This window comes from Bos grunniens, chromosome 18 (genome assembly GCF_055505025.1).
Source record: "Bos grunniens cultivar Pamir isolate PY7600 chromosome 18, Bosgru_T2T1.0, whole genome shotgun sequence".
NCBI classification, from domain to species: domain Eukaryota; kingdom Metazoa; phylum Chordata; class Mammalia; order Artiodactyla; family Bovidae; genus Bos; species Bos grunniens.
The window spans coordinates 6,823,398-6,843,734 of record NC_141182.1 but is presented as its reverse complement, the minus strand read 5'-3'; the positions used below and the strand labels follow the sequence as shown (position 1 = coordinate 6,843,734).

Here is a 20,337-nt window from a genome sequence, read left to right as displayed (position 1 = left end):
AACTGCTAGCTATTAGAATTAGTTGCTATTTTTCTTTTTTATTCTCCAGTCTTCCCATAGTGATGAGCTCTGAAACCCTGTAAGTAATGACACAGTGATTTTATCCCAAGGCAAGGAGGGAGGACCCCCAGGACAGAAAGTTGGGGGGGCAGCCCCAGAAAAGAAAAGAAAGTGGGCCCAGGGGTGGGCCTGGTGCCGGGTGGAGAGAGGAAAGCCAGAAGCAGCCTCCTCGGCGCCTCACAGCCACGTTAGAAAGAAGAGGAGGTGACTGCCGCCAAAACAAACTTGTCAGACACGGCCGCAAGTGCTGATGAGCGGCTGCGGAGTGCTGCGCATACCTTCAGGGAGAGGTAGACCCAGCTCTGCGCTTCCGTCGCTTCATTTTCCTCTTGCGATTGTAGTTTAGATTTTTTTTTCTTTCAATAAAACTTTGCTGCCATCTGGGCCTACGGGTTTCTCGGGTATAGGCGGGTCTCTCCTTTACATGTTCACACGTTACACGGGAGCTGGTCCTACAAGCCTGGAAAAGCGGGTGCTTACCACCTGCTCAGAATCCGCGCTGGCGTGCATGGACGTGGCCCTGGATGACAGAGTCAGAGCTTGAGTCGTTTGTTAGTTTCTTTGGGATGCCTTGACAAAGGACCCCAAACGTGGTGCCTTAAAACAAGAGCTGAAATCTGTGGGGAGGCCATGCTGCCTGAAGGCTCTAGGGGCGAATCCTTCTTACCTATTCCAGCTTCTAAGGCCAGTGGCCTTCTTGGGCTTGTGGCAGCATAAACCCCAGTCTCTGCCTCCCCTGCGTGTGTGTGTCTGTTTTCCACTGTGTTCAGACCGTGGATGGAGGCCCATCCTCATCAAGTGTGAGCTCGTCTTGAGACTCTAAATGAATGCTGTTGTTGTTGTTAAGTCACTGAGTCATGTCTGACTCTTTGAGACCCCATGGACTTTCACCCACCAGGCTCCTCTGTCCATGGGGTTTTCCAGGCAAGAATACTGGAGTGGGTTGCCATTCCCTTCTCCAGGGGATCTTCCCAACCCAAGGCTCCAACCCACAGCTCCTGCTTGGCAGGTGGGTTCTTTACCGCTGTGCCACCTGTTCAGTTCAGTTCAGTCGCTCAGTCTTGTCTGACGCTTTGTGACCCCATGGACTGCAGCACACCAGGCTTCGCTGTCCATCATCAACTCCTGGAGCCACCTGGGAAGCCCCTACATGAATTACATCTGCAAATACCCTATTTCCAAATAAGATTTCATTCTAAGATTCCAAGTAGACAGGAATTGGCTGGGGTGGGACCTGGGGATGAGGAGGCAGGGAGCTAGCGTCCAACCCACTGCAGTGGGGGGGCCTGAGGTCAGAGTTGTGGGGGGAAGGGGGTGATGGGGCAAAAGACAGGGTGAAATCAGATCTGGTCACTCAGCTGGGAAAATAATTATTGATAATAATAAACGGAGACAATGAGGTAGTCCTTGTGCTAACTGTCTCCACATATTATCTCACAGAATCCTCATGAGGATGAGTGGAGTGGTGTGATTGCTGTTGTCAGCCCTGCTTTGCAGGTGAGGAAGCCAAGGTTCAACGATGCTGTGGAATTTGGCCACATCCACAGAACTAATTAGAGGTGGAGTCAGCTCTTGAGTGCTGGCTTCGCAGGTGGCACAGTGTTTTAGGCTTTAGGGGCCATGAGGTCTCTGTTTCAAGTACTCAGCTCCACCACTGTCCTTTGAAAACAGCCAGATTTGATACACGAACTAGTCGGGGAGGCTGTTCTCCATTGAAGCTTTACCTATAAATAATCATCATGAGCTGGATTTGGCTCAATTTTGATCATGATAATTTAACTCTATTCCAGGTCTTTAAGACAATCTATTTTAAAAATTGAATCCATTCAATAACACTATGAAGATAGTATTGTCAGGCCCATTTTACAAATAAGGAAACTAAAACCACACCGATTACATCATTTGTGGAAATTCCCATATGTCTTCAGTGGCAGAAATGGGATTTGAATCCAGGTCTGAGTGACTTCCAAGTTCCTGCCCTTAAGCAGGAACTCTTAAGCTTAAGACCTCAGCTCTTCTCAAACTTATATCTGCCAGGGCTTTTGCATTTTAGCAGACATACCCAGGTGACCTTGACGTAGGCAGATCTTGGGAAAGACACTCTGGACAGTAAGTTACACTTCATTCTACGGTCACCTCCAAAGTAGGGTGAGCAGCTGTCTCAGTCCACACCCAGCAGGTCCCACACCTTGGGGAACATGGGACAGCCGGTCACTCAGATCCACACCTTCCCAACAGTGCCCAGCAGGTGGTAGACACTTGAAAAATCCTCATGGAAAGAATGAATGAAGGAACCCAGCTCTCAGTGGAAGTCCCAGTTGATTGGCAGGGCTCCCCCGCAGCAAGAGATCTGAGGGACTCTTCAAGGCCTAACTCAGAGGGACAGCTCCTCCCGCTCCCCCGCAGAGCTAGTCACAGCCCTGGAAAAAGTGATGCCTCATCGTGTTCCCATTTGCGCTGACGTGTTCAGACGCCGCTCGTGCTTAATGCAGGAAGAAAGGCGAAGGAGATGGGAGTGAATCTCTGCTGTCAGGATTGCTCTTTCTGCCTTTCCACTGCCCTTTCCCCAAACTCTTAGCCCTCCCCTCCCCTCCTGCAGAGACCTGGCCCCAAGCGGTGGCGGTGGCAGGTAGGTCCCTGATGTTGGGTGGCTCTGCCTGTCCAGATTTGGCCTGGGATCCATTGGTGACCCTCTTTGGCAAATCAGTGACCCTCTTAGGACCTGAGAAACGACCTTGTAAAGCTGGCGGTGAGGCCAAGGTCGAACCCTTTTCCTGCATATCTCATAAGGTCAGCCTGAGGCGCTCACGTGTGGACAGGACTATGCCAAACCAGCACAACTCAGACAATAAAGCATACAGTTACCATCAACACCCACCCATTTGTCATCCACCTTCTCAGGGGGTGTCTTAAAGTCCTGTGCAGAGCCAAAGAGGACCCCAGGCTTTTGGAATCTCACGAGTTCAGAACTTTTGGTCTGTAGGGGAGACAGGCATGTAACAATCACATACAGGGGGATGTAATTTCAGTCATAAGCATTGTTGACATAGCCTCTAAAAGAGAGGGGGACTTTGTCAGACCATGTAATAGGGAAACTGGCCTAGTCTTGGGGTGGCTGGAAGATTTCCCAGAGGCCCAGAGGTAGTGTTGGAGTTAGCCAGACAAGGAAAGGGAGGAACAGCATGCTAAGACAAGGGAAGGGCATAGGCGAACAAATGTACCAAGGTCAGCCGAAGTTTCTCACCTCACTGTCTTCTCTTTCTCTTCGCACTTGCTTCTTTGCCTCCTGTGTCTTTTTCTCCTTCATTTCCATCTACTATTTTTCTTGGTTTTCTTCTCATGCGGTGAATATACAGTGACCTCTTGGCTACCGTTGTTGCATAGATACCACCCCCAGACTACAGAACTGGCTCCCAGTCCACAGAAGCGCAGAGTGCTTTCCTTCCACTAACCCCCCAAATGTGCCCCAACAGTGGTCAGCACTGAGTGGCCCATGACAAAACACAAGACCCCAAGGGACACCTCATCCTATCGCAAAGCACTCCAGGCCACGAGTCCTGGTCCTGACCTCGCACCAGCTCCCAAGCCCTCGGTGGGCTCCTGGGGGCCTTGAGGCCTTCAGATGGGCATTGAGGCCACAGTGGAATCCATTCACCTTGCAGATTTCCTAGAGTTTGGAAGGCTTTTCCCTAGAGGTAGAAACAAGTGGCATCTTCGAGGAGAAACGGACCTTTTTTCACGTCGTTTGCCCTGATTTGTGCTCCATTAAAACAAACCTTCAGAGTCAGCTTCTGGTACGAGCCTCAGGACTCCTCTAAATGTATCCTTTCCACGAAGATGCTGCCATTGTTAATCACCGGGCACCGTGGATTTGACGCCCTGGTATTGGAGTACGGGTTTTGCAACTATTTATTTACCAACAGGGAAACAGAACAGTGGTTCCATTTGCTACTCTTAAATTTATTGTCAGTCCTTCGGTGTGGTGTAAAATTTTTAGTCATCTTCAACAGCTCTCAGAAATAAGCATTCCAAATATATTCACCTACTGTACAAAGATGTGCTGATATCACTCCTAGCAATTTTTGCAAGAGATGGTGGGAAATAGTAGATCTAACTGGTGGGAAATGAATCTTGGGAAGAAAACAATCCGGGACCTTTGTAAAGCTTAGAAAAAATCTCTAGAATTGCAAAGGTGCGCCCGGCATGGCCCGCAGAAAACAGCCTAGGTTAATCACTGCAGATGGCAAGGGAAGGGAAAGGAGTGTTTCCCAGGGCTGTGAGGACAGTCAGGGGTCAAAGGGCATTGTCTCTGCACGGTGGCCACACCAGTGGTCCGCCAGCGGGCCCACCAAGCCTCCCATCTGCATTCACTCCCTGCAGCTTACACCCTTCTGGCTCGTCCACCAAAATAAAGGGAAATGGCCTGACACCGGCTGCAGAATTAGAGTCGTGAAAACCCAAGCAATCTGGAAGTCCCCAAACCTTTCTGCCCAGAGGGGGAAGCTTCCTGAAAACAAACAGGAAATGGAGCACAGTTTCCCAAGCGTTTCACCCCCACCGCAGGCCAGAGGAATGGGCCCCAGATTATGGGAGCGGACCAAGGCCATCTCTTCCCAGCTCAGCCACGGTGGGCGTATGTCCACCAGGAAAGCTGGCAACTGCTACAAATCAGACTTCAGTTTTTCTCAGGGCATCAATTTGCCAGCACACGGGATGCCTAATATCCATACCATTATTCATTCTCTATCCTCAGATTGCATATCTATCTACTCATTCATGCAACCTGTGTTTATCGAGCCCTTATGAAGTGTCAGCATTCTGGAGTGGGAAATCCAGCCCCCATTTCATCTGTGTGAACACCACTCAGAGAAATGAGCTGACCTGCCCAGAAGCACGGAGTGCCGTTCCTGCCAGGCACTGAGGGTTCAGAGTGAAAAAGACAGACAAGGTCTCTGCCCTCAGGGAGTTTACATGCCTTCCATTTAAAAATCTGTACGTATGATAAAATTCTTCATTCATTTTCCATTTTTGTAAATGACTTAAAAGCATGTAAAACTGCCCATCAGAATTTTAATCAGTTGAAAGAAGCAATGTGGTCAGAACAAACTAATGCCCTCTCCCCCAAAGCAAAGATATTTTATATGCCTTTGTGGAGAAGAGATGTTTCTTATTGCAAGTTTGATTTCCATTGGCATGATTAATTATCAAAAGGTATCTTAGATAAATCCCTGGATTGGGAATTCCAGTTCCCATTATATATATATGAAATCTAAAGAGGTGAGCCGGCAGAGAGAAGGTTTCTCCTTCAGGAATTGGGATCAGGACAGAGCTTGGTGCCAGAGACCCCGCCCCAATGGTACATGGATGCTGTATAAGAAAGCACTTTGCAAATGCCAGCACTGACTGCCATGAGCATTAGCTGTTAGTGTTACACTGCTACGACACTCGTGCGTGTAAGTGCATAAGCCCAGGACACCAAACGCGACTGTAGACTTTCCTTCCCAGGAGAAGGAACCTACGTTACCTTTCTAGGGGTTGTGCCCCTGTCTCAGGCCTCCGTGTTTAGACTCCTGGGGCAGTGGGATGAGCGGAGGGGACAAGGGGCTTGGAGAGCTGGCGTTTTTGGTGGGTGCCACACTCTGCAGAGCCTGGGATGATAAGCAGAAGAAGATTTCATTGGCTCACCCATTGCAACCATCAGGCAGGAGTCAAATCAGGGCCATCACGAGACCCTGAACCAGAGATGAGCAACAGCTGCTGGAAACCCAGGCTTCTCACCCCATCCACACAGTAAGCCGCTCTTCCCAGCAAAACAAAATGTTCCTGCTCATTATTATTTATTTATTTTTTTTAAAGAAAGTCATGCAAGGCATTAGAGTGGTGCTGAAGCTGGTTGTGTTCAGAAACTCCAAAAATGATAACAAATGTTTTTTATTTTATTTCATTTTCTTTTCCAAACCATATGGACTTGCCAGCTCCATGCATCACTGCTTGTTTATTCTAAACCAGCTGTCGGCACCCTGATAATGCTATAGGATCGTTCAAGTGCAGACTGCCAAACCACAGGATATGGAAATCATCTCCCAGATTGAAAGGAAAAAAAAGAGAGAGAGAGAAAACCCCACTTCACGGCAGATTCCAGCCATGAACTCCTGCAAGGAAGGGGGTCGGAAAAATGGGTGCAGGATCCTATAAATAGGTTTAAAACTCAGGATTGTTTTGCCCAGGAGAATGTGTGGCTCTTCTGGTTAATCACAACTAGTGTTTGACCTTTCCAAAGGTACGATTTGCGTTTCATTGCCAAGTGCAACTTGCTGTTTTCTTCTCATAATTACTAAACTCTGACTCAAAAGTCAGCCACAAGAACACAGTTTGGAAACTCGATTCCCTATAGCTTTTAGGCGTTTTTGTAAATGTATTTATTTGTTTGGACCGTGAAAAGATAAACCACTCATGACAGGGGTAACCAGCCAGACACATATCTCGGTCTGCTGTCCTAGAATCACCCGAAACTTGTATCGGAGTCACTTGACCAAGTCTGGCCCCTGCATTCTACGCAAAGAAGACTAAATTAAGCAGAGGGCCTAACCACAAAGAAGAGCCCTCCAGTCTGGAGGACACAGGCTCGGTGAGAACTAGCTGTTGGACTCGACTCGGCCTCTGTGGAACAGAGTCGTACCTGCTAGAACGTTCTTTGTTGCCCTTATATTCTGCCACAAACAGCTGGGAAGAGGGTTAAGGATGAACAGAAAGACAAGTCATAGGTGAAGCCTTGCTCAGCCCAAGGCACAGGCATTGCCTCAGTGAATCCCCACCAGACCTCAGTGAGGTAGGTGAAATTACTCTCATTTTACAAGACACGGGAACTGAGGCCCAGTGCGGGGGAGCAACTTGTACAAGGCTGTTGTGGCTTGGCCGTATCCCCCAAAGAGACGCTGAAGCCTTAACCCCTGGTACCTGTGAACGTAATCTTGTTTGGAAAAGGGTCTTTGAAAGTGTAATAAGATGCAAATTGAGATAAGGTCATACTGGAGTAGAGCGAGCCCTTCATCTAAGGTGACTGGTGTCCTTATAAGAAAAGAAGAAGAGACACGGAGACAAACACACACAGAGACTAACGCCACGTGGAAACACAGCCACGCACAGAAAGGAGACAACGTAAAGAAGTCATGTGACAGGGGAGGCAGAGATTTTGAGGAAAGCCCCGCTGGCAACAGTAGAAGCTAAGAGAAAAGCATGAAACAGACTCTCCATAGAGTCCCTCAGAGAGAGCAGGGCCCGGCCAACACCTTGGTTTCAGGCTTCTAGCCTCCAGAACTATAAGAGGAGACATCGCTGTTGTTTCGAGCCACTTAGCTTGCAGTAATTGGTTATGGCAGCCTCAAGGGGCTAATACAAGGGTTAAAATGGTTGGGACATACTTTGCAATGGCTGGATATCCTTTACCTAAAGTGATAAAGAGAAACACGCTCCGTGCAGGAATTCCGACACATTTCAAAGAATTCCAGAGATAAATGGGAAACACATGACAGGAAATGAAGAACTGGGGAACTCCCTCCACGGCCCGCATTCTACCAGGTGCTGAGGCTTCAGGGATGGGTCAGCTGTGGTCCCTGCCCTGGAGAGCAGGGATCCGGGGATGCTGGCGTCATCCTCCCGGCGTGCGGATGAGGTCCTCAGTAGTGGAGACGGAATCGTAAAGGAGATCTTGAGCGGTTGGATGCCAGACCCCAGCACAGGCAGGAGCTGGAGACATCTTCTTAGAATGCAGATGATTAAAGCTGTGCTTGGTGGCTCTGTGGGATTAGACCTGGTGACAGGAAGGGGTGGCAACTGAGCAACTCCGTGTAAGGACTTCTGGCAGTCCTTATGGCCACACTCGGGAGGTCAGGGGCCCTAAGGAGAAAGGCTCTCTGGTGCCGAAGCCACGTGTTGGCAAGAAGGGGAAGGCTTGAGACTTTCCCAGCAGCACTGGAATCGCAGGGTGATCAATTTCCTGGGGCTCTGGTAGCTGTGGGTTTTTACAGACAGACAGGCACGATGCCCGAGCTGGTTCTGAGTGACTGATCTAGCAGGAGAGGAGCTTGAGAGCCGACGGCTATGCCCAGACACATTCTTGGGCCCTGCTTCTCTCAGATGAGTTTATTCCTCTGGAACCAGTCAAGCCAGTTCAGGCGCTGGAGAACTACTGTCATTGAGCCAAACCCGTGGGCTTCTGAGCTGTGATATATCGCTTTGCCCTTCTCTCAAGGGACATGACATCATCTCGGCACAGACACTCAGGTAATGTTCCCCATCATCTCATTTGGCCAGAAAAATCCTAGCAAGAAGAAACCCCCACCCCAGTCTCGGGGCCTCTGGGTGGTGGGGTTTAGGAGTGAAGAATCATTTTGCCCACATGAAAAATCCTTGGGGTGCTTCAAAGTCTTAACCTCAACTGAGCAAAAGTGGCGAATAGTTTAGTCCTTACTGCATGTTACAATTCTGATTTCTTCCTGGGTTTAAAGCTTTACACCAGTTAGTGTGATTGCTTAAATCTCCATGTTTATTAAGTGTCTATTTTTTTTGTCATTTTATCAAGTGTCTATTTATGCCAGGCACCAGGTTCAACTTTTACAAGATTTTGAACATCTGTACCTTATCTCATTTAATCCCAATGGCATCGAGTCTTGTTATCCTCATTTTATAGATGAGGAGAGTGAGGCTCAGAGAAGTTCAGGAACTTATACAAGGGGACCAATTGGTAGGAGACAGAGTATAGGCCTCTGACGCTGGTGCCTCGATTCCAACCCTGTATTTTGACCCACTGTGTTACCTTTTCAAAAGATTCAAAGATGAGTAATGTCCTTTATTTTCTGGACCATTAAGGAACAGGCTCACGGTCTGCCCACTTATTGGCTTAGAGAGGAAGCAACTCCTCTCAAAACAGCATGCTCCTCTGAACCTTGTTAACTTACAGATTCTTCCGGGAATTTTCCTATTGCCAAACGCACAACACACACACACACACACACACACACACACAACAGCCCCTAGCAACATCCTCCCCCTTGGAAAGGGTCCCAGAAACAGCATGAAATCAAGGTTGCCAATCTTTTAACCCCTTGATCTAAGAAAAAAATCCTCATAATGTGTTTCAGGTGGTGATATGACAGATATCTCTTGTGCTATGTAGTAATGGCTTTGCTGAAAAGTTGTGTGTAATTAATTATTGGTGAATCTGATGTGATTTAAATTCACTGGCAGAACTTCTCTTGAAAGTAGTTCCACTGCATCTTGGTTTATGAAATGAATAGTCTTCTTGTCCATTTACAAATTGTGATTTTTTTTCTTGAAAACATAATTATAGATGAGTTGTGAGTCCCATCTGCTAAAGAGTTGATGACTTCCTTCACCTCCTCAGAAGCATCTCTGAGTTAAGGTTTATCAATCCCAAAACATTAGGAGACAGAAGCCTAAATTTCTATTAAACGTTTAACATAAGCTCTTTAAAAGAAGTCATCTTCCATTAGGTATATGAGCCTCATGTAGTTCCTTGTAGAGCTAACATCAAAAAAGATGTCCTTCTCACCATAGGAGTGAATGCAAACATAGGAAGTCAGGAGATATCTGGAGTAACAGGCAAGTTTGGCCTTGGAGTAGAAAATAAAGCAGGGAAAAGGCTAACAGAGTTTATCAAGAGAACACACTGGTCATAGTAAACACCCTTTCCCAACAAAACAAGAGATGACTCTACGCATGTACGTCACCAGATGGTCAATACTGAAATCAGATTGATTATATTCTTTGCAACTGAAAATGGAGACGCTCTATAGAGTCAGCAAACACAAGACCTGGGGCTGACTGTGGCTCAGATCATGAGTTCCTTATTGCAAAATTCAGGCTTAAATTGAAGAAAGTAGGGAAAACCACTATGTCATTCAGGTATAACCTAAATCAAATCCCTTATGATTATACAGCAGAGATGATGAATAGATTCAAGGGATTAGATCTGGTGGACAGAGTGCCTAGAGAACTATGGGCAGGGGTTCGTAATTTTGTACAGGAGGCGGTGACCAAAACCATCCTAAAGAAAAAGAAATGCGAGAAGGCAAAATGGTTGTCTGAGAAGGCTTTACAAATAGCTGATGAAAGAAGAGAAGTGAAAGGCAAGGAAGAAAGGGAAAGATATACCCAACTGGATGCCGAGTTCCCGAGAATAGCAAGGAGAGATAAGAAAGCCGTCTTAAATGAATAATGCAAAGAAATAGAGGAAAACATTAGAATGGGAAAGACTACAGATCTCTTTAAGAAAATGGAGGATATCAAGGGACTATTTCATGCAAGGATGGGCACAATAAAGGACAGAAATGGTAAGGACTTAACAGAAGCAGAAGAGATTAAGAAGAGGTGGCAAGAATACACAGAAGAACTATACAGAAAATGTCTTAATGATCCAGATAACCAAGATGGTATGGTCACTTACCTAAAGCCAAATACCCTGGAGTGTGAAGTCAAGCAGGCCTTTGGAAGCATTGCTATGAACAAAACTAGTGGAGGTGATGGAATTCAAGCTGAGCTATTTCAAATCCTAAAAGATGATGCTGTTGAAGTGCTACAGTCAGTATGTCAGCAAATTTGGAAAACTCAGCAATGGCCACAGGCCTGGAAAAGGTCAGTTTTCATTCCAGTCCCAGAGAAAGGCAATACCAAAAATGTTCAAACCACCATACATCTGTGCTCATTTCACATGCTAGTAAGATAATGCTCAAAATCCTTCAAGCTAGGCTTCGGCAGTACATGAACTTAGAAATTCCAGATGTACAAGCTGCATTTAGAAAAGGCAGAGGAACTAGTGATCTAATTGCCAACATTCACTGGGTCATAGATCATTGGACCATAGAGAATTCCAGAAAAGCATCTACTTCTTCACTGACTACAGTAGAAGCCTTTGACTGTGTGGGTCACAATAAACTGTGGAAAATTCTTCAAGAGATGGGAATACCAGAACACCTTAGCTGTCTCCTGAGAAAACTGTATGCAGGTCAAGACCTGTATGCAGGTCAAGAAGCAACATTTAGAAATGGACTTGGAACAACTGACTGGCCCAAAATTGGGAAAGGAGTACAAGGCTATATATTGTGACCCTGAATATTTAACTTCTATGCAGAGTACATCATGCGAAATTCTGGGCTGGATGAACCACAAGCTGGAAGCAAGATTGCAGGGAGAAATATCAACAACTTCAGATATGCAGGTGATGCCACCCTTATGGCAGAAAGTGAAGAGAAACTAAAGAGCCTCTTGAGAAGAATGAAAGAGGAGAGTGAAAAAGCTGGCTTGAAACACATTCATAAAACAAAGATCATGGCATCCGGTCCCATCACTTCATGACAAATTGATGGGGAAAAAGTGGAAAGAGTGGCAGATTTTATTTTCTTGGGTTCCAAAATCATTGCAGATAATGACGGCAACCATGAAATTAAAAGATGTTTGCTCCTTGGAAGAAAAATTATGGCAAACCTAGACAGTGTATTAAAAAGCAGAAACATCACTTTGCTTACAAAAGTTCATTTAGTCAAAGCTGTGGGTTTTCCAATAGTCATGTACAGATATGAGAGTAGGACCATAAAGAAGGCTGAGTGCCAAAGAATTAAGGCTTTCAAATTGTGATGCTGGAGAAGACTCTCGAGAGTCCCTTGGACTGCAAGGAGATCAAACCAGTCAATCCTAAAGGAAATCAGTCCTGAATATTCATTGGAAGGACTGATGCTGAAGCAGAAGCTCCAATATTTTTGGCCACCAGATGCAAAAAGCCAACTCATTGGAAAAGACCCTGATGCTGGGAAAGACTGAGGGCTGGAGAAGTGGGTGACAGAGGATGAGACGGTTCAATGGTATCACTGACTAAATGGATATGAATTTGGGCAAACTTCCTGAGATAGCGAAGGACAGGGAAGCCTGGTGCTGCAGTCCATGGGGTTGCCAAGAGTCAGACATGATGGAGCAACTCAACAACAGGGTGTCCAACCCAGCTATCAATACAGTGGTGACAAACACTTCCCACTGGTGCCATGTGGTGATATCTTTTTGGTTCCCATCCCATTGCTAACCTCCCCATTAACATGGAACCCCTGGCTGAGAACACTGCCCTTCACAGGCTGAGGGAGCAGCCAGTGGTACTTAGGATGACATGGTTATTTACAAGCACAAGCCTTGAAGTTGGAGGGGCCAGGAGTTACATCCTGAACCTGACCCTACTGGATGACCTTGACTTTGATAAGTCATTAAACTCTTAAGTATCAGCTGCCTCACCTAGACAGTGGAGAATTGAGAACCTACCTCTCAGGAGCAGTTGAAGTTTAAATGAAGCAATATATTTAAAATGCTGAGGTTAGCACCTAGCATATAACAAGTGTTCATTATTATTTCCCCCAGTTATTTCTTCTTGGCTTAAACGTATCGAGTATAATCCAGCAAAACCCTTGCTAGGGGTTATTCCTCTCATCTAGCTTCACAAAGATTCTGAAGAACAAGGTGACTTCAGATGACACTCCCAGTCGAAGAGGCCCCAAGTGAAGATGCTGAGACCTCTGGAATAAGCAGAGGGACAGGGAAAGTTACAGTACCTGGAGATGAGATCTAGAAAAATAAGAAAATTAGGCCCCGCTTAAATTACCTTTACCCAGCATTAATCACCATGAATGCAGCAAGAGATCTATTTTTGTACCAACATTAGAGGTCAAAGCCAGTGGAGATTTGGAATTTTTTTTTTTCTCCTTCTCAAATTACTCAGGACTCAAAGTAGAGAAGATGACCTGTTGGTTTGCTGACTGGAGATTTTAGGCAAAGTCATGAGGCACTGACTTTTCTCTCCCCAGGACAGAGTAAGGCGATGCTTTGTCAACCACCTGGCTGATGTCATTGCTGTTGACAGCCGATCCTAATAATGCAGTCGGCAGCGTAGGCCAAGGGCTCCTATACGATCTTCTCTGGCTCCTGAATTTCCCATACAGGCTGCCTCCATTGATCAGATATAATCGAATAATGGCTAAAATTCTGCTTCTCCATGGGCCCTATAAGGCCATTTCTTTATGACATGACCAAATTGGCCATAGCGCATTCAATTTGTTTTAATGGCCAACACAGAGGCAATTAAGCGGATTGACTGTGCAGCGATCCAAATTGTCCATTAAGAAGGTGGCCAGGATAACTTGACCAAAGTCTTGTATCCCCCCACCATCCACTTATTTGGGGATGTCTAGACTTGGCTGAGCCTTTAATTTTTTTAATTCTTAAAACTTCTGTTAACTAGTTCTGTTTGATGTTGACGCTACAGTTCTTTAGAAGGAAGCAAAGCAGGTTTGGAAAAGAGAGAGGGATTTTTTTTTTGGGGGGGTGATCTCGACTCTTCTGGTCTGAGTGAGGTAATAGGAAGGAAGCACCTCATTCAAGTTCTGAAGATTTACAAGGGTATGAGAAATGAAGTGCATTGGTGCCGATTGCTACTAATACGCGTTTTATGAGGAGGAATTTATCTTCCCACATTAGCAGCCTCCAAGGTTATGATCTGTCTCTATAATATGTACCTGCTTTTGAACAACTGATGGTTGACTTCATCTGGTCCCATTTTGCTAATTCAGTCTGCAAAGGAAAACTACTCTTGCCGGAATTTTAAAGATGAAAAATGCACCCATTATATTATCAAATACAGTTGATCTTGGAGCACATGTGTGTTTAGATAAATGCATCTGATTCCTGTGTAAAAATTTAAGCAACACTGCATACAGGAAGCCTCATTTTGCGGGAGAAATAGAGTGTGCCTGCTAAGGTGCTCTCGCTGAGAAGTTTGCCGTAGAGGGGCTAGCCTGCCAACAGAAAGAGGCAAAGATCATCGGATGCAATCTGATCTCTCTCAACTTTCCTGTTGAGGGTGTTTCATGTCCCTGTTTTCTGTCTCAACTGGCACTTTTCCTTTAAATATTTGTCATCGATGTCATTGGGCAAAATCAAAAGCGAGAGCAAATTAATAACTCCACCTCAACTTCTTTCCACCATTTGTTCAAATTAGTAGTGTCTTAAATGGATATTGTGTTTTTTGGCCTAAAAACACATTTTCACGAGGGTTTCATTTTAAATAGATGAGGGATCCTTCTAAGATAGACATGGCTAACTCCATTTGACTGATAAGGGAAGCACAGAAAAATGAGCAGCTTTCTGTAACTGTGGCTATTGGTGGCAAACCGAAGAATCAGGGCTGCTGGTTTAGAGCCTGGGGTTTGCCCTCAAGATAGACCTGGGTCTCCTGGCTGGGAGGCAGTATCTGATAGATAGTAAGGAGTGACCTGTAGTCATGATGACACATGGACACCTCTGGACGGGTCATCTCTGCCACCCCACCCCCAATGTCTCAAGTCCCCTGAGCCCAGGAAATGTTCTTAGAGGCAACAAGTGGCAAGGTTAAAAGTGAAGAATCTGGATTTGAATCCAGTCCTGCTATGGGCTAGTCATGTCTCGGAGTCCTTGTTTTCCTTACCTACAGATTAAGTGTAACAACAGTATCCACTTCACAGTTGCTCTGTTTTCTCTCCTGACTGGCTTTCTCTCCTGTTGACCACTATATACTGATCAGACCACCATACCATGAATATCTGGCACTCAGTAAATATTTGCTGAATGAATGAAGGAGAATGACAAATATCAAGTTCCTGGTGTATATATATATATATATATATACATATAGTTATAAACACTCAATATATGTTCACTATTCATAATAATAGTTTTAGTAATGGATCAGAAGGGATTCTCTGGTGGCTCGGATGGTAAAGAATCTTCCTGCAGTGCAGAAGACCTGGGTTCGATCCCTGGGTTGGGAAGATGCCCTGGAGAAGGGAACAGCTACCCTCTCCAGTATTCTCACCTGGAGAATTCCATGGACAGAGGAGCCAGGTGGGCTACAGGCTATGGATCAGAAAGATAAAGACCCGCTTTTGTGTCTCTAAATGGGTTAGATAATATTGCTCTCCTCAGGTTATGGGATACTTTAGAAAATTCTGTGCAGAATGCCTGGCATGGTATCTACTCTCAGTGTTTCTGTGACCATTAGTATTATTGTTAATATTATCATCAGTATTATTATTTCAAAGTTCTGGAACTCCTCCGAGACTTTGCATACCAGCAGAATAGAAAAGGTTATTAGCATCCCCGCCTGCTCACCATATGGGAGAAGTCTGACCTACAGCACAGTAACCAGCCTATGTAGGAAGCATTCCGGTTCCTGACGAGCAGATGATGGAGACTGAGGCTCGGACCTGGACGGGGTCGTGGTTCTGGGACTTGGGTGCCATTCTTCTCTTTCCTCAAGTCTCAGATTTTTTTCAGCCCACATGTCGCCCTGCTAGTAGCTTTTGCCTGTCACCACGCTGAGGCACATGGTTCTTCAGGCATGAATGAGAGCAGGAGCTCTGGGGCCATCACTGTTAAGACAGTTCCATCAGTTTAGCTCCCCCATCAGTTTGAGCAAAGAGCAAGACTCCTTTTTTTCATGGAAAGGCATTTTATATTAAATATGGTAGTGTGTATACATCGATCCCCAATTCCCAATCTGCCCCTCCCCCACTACCCTTCCACACCTGGCAACTAACCATCAGTTCACTCTCTAAGTCTGTGAGTCTGTTTGTAAATGAGTTCATTTGTATCATTTTTTTAGATTCTGCATATAAGTGATATCACATATTTATCTTCCTCTGTCTGACTTTCTTCATTTGGTATGATAATCTCCAGATCTACCCATGTTACTGCAAATGGCATAATTTCATTTGTTTTAATGGCTGAGTAATATTCCATTGGATATATATATCTATCACATCTTCTTTATCCATTCATCTGTCTATAGGCATTTAGGTTGCTTCCATGTTTTGGCTATTGTGAACAAAGCTACTACGAACACTGGGGTACCATGTTTTCCTCTGGATATATGCCCAAGAGTGGGATTGCTGGATTGTATGGTAGCTCTATTTTTAGATTTTTAAAGGAAACCCCGTACTGTTCTCCATAGTGGCTGCGCCAATTTACATTTCCAACAACGTTGCAGGAGGGTTCCCTTTACTCCACACCCTCCCCGGCATTTATTGTTTGTGAATTTTTTGACGATGACCATTCTGACTGGTGTGAGGTGATATCTCATTGTAATTTTGATTTGCAGTTCTCTAATAATGAGTTATGTTGAGCATCTTTTCACTTACTTCTTGGCCGTCTGTATGTCTTCTTTGGAGAAGTGTTTCTTTAGGTCTTCTGCCCATTTCTTAATTGGGTTGTTTGCTGTTTGGATGCTGATCTGTATGAGCTGTTTGTATTAATAAATTTTGGAAGGACTCTTAGCTAAATACCTGGCATATGGCAGGAACTCAGTAAGTATCTATCGAATGGGCAGATGAGCACCCCCCCAGACAAAAAGCGAGTCAGAGGGACAGTGTTCTCAAGTCCTGGTCAAAGCCCCAGAGGCTCCATGAGAACCTTGAGCGCAGTGGCTCTTGTCCTGATATCACTGTCATAAACTCTTTCAGAACACATCTCCTATTTTCTCTCAATTTAGAGAGAAAATGTAGTTTTGTGGCCCCGAGTCAGTGCCTTCCCTCCTGCCCTTCCACCCAGCTTCTTCATGGTCCATTCAGCAGAGGCGTGGTGGTTCCCATTTGCAGAGTCTAGGCAAATTTCCTAATACCTGTGAACCACGAACCACCTTATCAACCCTTCTCTTCTCTTATGGTGGCACAATTAACGAGATGATAAAGCTCTTTAAAACGAAAGAAAACTCTAAAAATATATTGATTTTCTACCGAGCCATAATATTAAATGTATCATTCCAAACTGGAGAGGGGACTCATTTAGAAGGGACCCATAAATCTACAACCATCTCTGTGCAATGACATTAAAAAAAAAAGGCGTCACAAAAAATTATATATATGGAAGCTTGTCTATCACTAAATTACTCAGTTTGGATTTCCACTAATAAAATAGAAGGACTTGTTATATTAGGCAAGTCACTCCCATTATTAATTTGTTAGATAAATGGCTTCTATAATCTTGAAACTTTAAATGAAATGGAATTCACTAATCCTAATTGCTTTGCCTTCTACCGGAATTTTTTCCCATTAGTTCAGCATGTTGTTTTTTTTTTCCCCCTCTTTTCCACTTGAAGAGAGGAGCCTTCTTCAACTTAAAGCCTTAGGGTATACTTCATGGGTTTATTAATTATCAGGTATTCATTCAGAGGGGTTAATTAAGCAATAACTTTCTGTTGACTGTGGTATACAAAGAATAAAAGGCTTGACTTTGCCTGCTGATTAAGCTGCTAGTGACCCCGCCTTCATTTTCCTCCCTGTGGTTGGGGGAAATAAAAATCTTTGACCAGTTCTGGTCTTGAGTTCCAAGGCCACTCAGGAGGGCAGTTAAAAACAGTTCATATTTACAACTCAAGCCACCTTGAGAGCATCCAAAAAAAAAAAAAAGAGAGCAATTCCCACTTTTGGGGGGAAAACTTTGTGCTTCTCTAATAATCACTCTTCTGTCTTCTCAGCCCAAACTTCAATATTTGCATTTTTCCTTTTTTTTTTTTTTCCAGCCAGTTGCTCAAGATGCCTTTCTTTTCCTATGGCTTCAAAAAGTCTGCAGCATGCTTTTGAGCAGTGGAGGATAAAGAATGAGTTTCTGCCCCTTCTCTAGGGAGTTTAGTGGAATCAAAATAAATCACCATGGTAAGTCCAGACCAGGCAGGAGTGGTGGGAGTTTGGATTTTTTTTTTTTCTTAATCATTTTCGTCTTAGAGTACATCATCTCAGTACTCATCAGAGTACATCTACTCGGGTCCATGTTCAATAGTTGTGGTTCCCAAAGTAAAGCTGGGATAGAAGCAGGACATACGTGTAGGGACGATGGGCTTTTTTTCTGTGTTCTTCAGTCATGCCTCTCCACTCCAGAACTGGGTTGGAGAAACTAAGGCAAGAGGCCACACTCACTGATGCACTGAAGTGCTGGAAAGCTATTTGTCAGATGGCTATTCTTGCCAGGTTCTATGTTTTGAGTTAGCACCTGCCTTCAGGAAACTTACAGTCTTGTGGAGAAGTCAGGGAGGATGCCGCACTACTTCGTAGCACTGCCGTTTTGATCTCTAGATCTTATAGTTTTGATCTATAAGAGGATAAGCGATGAAGGGCAGGGGAGAGATATATTAATAAATCCCCACAAGACTGAGAGGAAGGGTCTAGAAGCATGGGGCTCACATAAGAGATCACCAGCACACAGACCTGGGGTCCTTCCCCTGAGCACGCAGCCCTCTCTTTAGAGGCCTCATCCCCAGCCTCTGGGGAAAAGCAAGCCTCAATTCAGCATTTAGCAGAACAAAGGAGAAACAATTGTGACCCAGAGACTACAAATGTTTTCCTTAAGCAACCACAAGGGACAGCCTCTTTGGTGAGTGCATTTACCAGATGGCCGGGGCTAGTCAGCTGCTTCCAATCAAATCTTGCACCACTGAGTCGGTGTATCCCACACACTCAGCAAGATTCTGCTGAGTGGAGGAGTTAAAAAAAAAAAAAAAACTTATTTTGTTCTATACCTAGAAAGTGTGCTCTTGGGGTTTTCGGGGACAGAATCCAAAACCAATAAGACCTTATCAGAGGAGAGCAATGGAAAACGACCAGGCGCCCTGTCCTGGGGCATAAGTTTGTTTTCAGTTTATGGCGTTGGGGTAAAGGCAAGCGGACAAGCTGTTCTTCCAGTCAGGGCAGCAGTGGGGGGATGGGGAATACTTGGGGGAGACGGAGAAGAAAGATTGTGAAAGACAGAAATGAGGACATTTCCAAGGTCACAGGGTGCTAAAGTTCAACTAATATTTTGCAGATTATAATTTATCTTGCTTTATCTTTAGTCTTTAAAAAAAAAGACTAAATTCATTCCATCACATAAATGTCATGTAAGTGAATGTCAAGTATATGTGTACTTGATTATTGATATCAATAAATATCGACTGTTGATATCGATAAATCAGTGTTCTTGATAGGAACTTTGGAAAACATGCTGTAGTGGAAATTTTAAAATATATCATCCATACCCAACCTGTCTCAATATAAAATGGTTTCCTTTTAAAGAACCTGCTGGAATGACCGTTTTACTGGGAAGAGGAGGGGGCAGGTAAGAAATGAGATTATTTCTAGTGCTTGTTGAATGTAAGGAGGATTTTTTGGTCCTCACACCTCCCTGTACACACACACACACACACACACTGAAATATAGCTAGCTCCCCGGTTAGAAATGCTCCCTCCAACAAACAAAAATAGTCCACCCTCTCTCCCTCTGAATCTGAATGACTTTTTTCAACTTCTTTGTAGAAACAGGAAGTCCCTTTGGGAACTGGAACAATGCTTACTGAACTGGACACCCCCAAACAGCACCACCACCCTCCACACCCCGTGAACAGGGCAATGCAAAAACGCCCAAGTCTGCTCGAGACGGTCAGTGTCTTCCAGGTCTGAGCACCCGGTCTGTCCTGGGGCTTATGAAAAAGGCAACGTGAGACTCTGCTGTGCAAAGAAGAGTCCTTTATGTGCCCCATCCTGAACCATTCCAGACAGCAGAGGTGTCAGGGGACAGACTGGAGTTTTGGTGTGGTTTGTACTCAATAAAATGCTTAGATTATGTCTTCTCCTCCTCTTCCCCCCACCCCACTCCCACCACACCAAATCACACAAACAGAAAAGTGAGGCCCAATAATCCTCTTATAAATGCAAGTAAAAAGAATCCTTACATTAGCTACCTCCTGTTAGCCAGGGCTCTCCCAAGGCCGGAGATTAAAACTCTAAGATTCCATTTCTGCGTCTCTAAAGTTGGGCAGAATACCAGCTCACAGGGCAGTGGAAGGTGTAAAGAGATGAAGAGATGCAAGTTTGCAAGACCCCCAGCGTGTGGGTCCCCCGTCCCCAGTGGGAGCTTCCCTCCGCTGTCTTCTTTCTAGTCCGCTCCACCCTGATCCAGCAACACTCTTCTGATAAAACACAATTTGGCAGGCTGTGAAATTGTTAATGTCTGGATTTGGATGATGGTGAGGGAGAAAATTAAATTGCATGCATCTGAAGTAAAACTAGGAGCTCAGGAATTATCTGGCAAAGAGAAGCTTGATCTGGAAAACTGCTCCTCAGTTTTTATGACTTCCCAGTATGAATGCACCCACCAGAAAGGGGTCAGCGTTCAGGAGATGCTGTGGTTGAATGTGACTTGGTGATGGGAGGCATGGAGGAT

General features: G+C 45.0%; 1 long non-coding RNA gene across 1 annotated transcript; it reads left to right on the top strand.

Moving 5' to 3' along the window:
• Positions 1-6,988: 6,988 nt before the first annotated feature.
• LOC147352972 (uncharacterized) lies at positions 6,989-19,739 on the top strand. The gene is made up of 3 exons (XR_015145290.1): positions 6,989-8,343; positions 17,666-17,798; positions 19,431-19,739. It is a non-coding gene; the product is annotated as an uncharacterized LOC147352972 (long non-coding RNA).
• Positions 19,740-20,337: the final 598 nt, after the last annotated feature.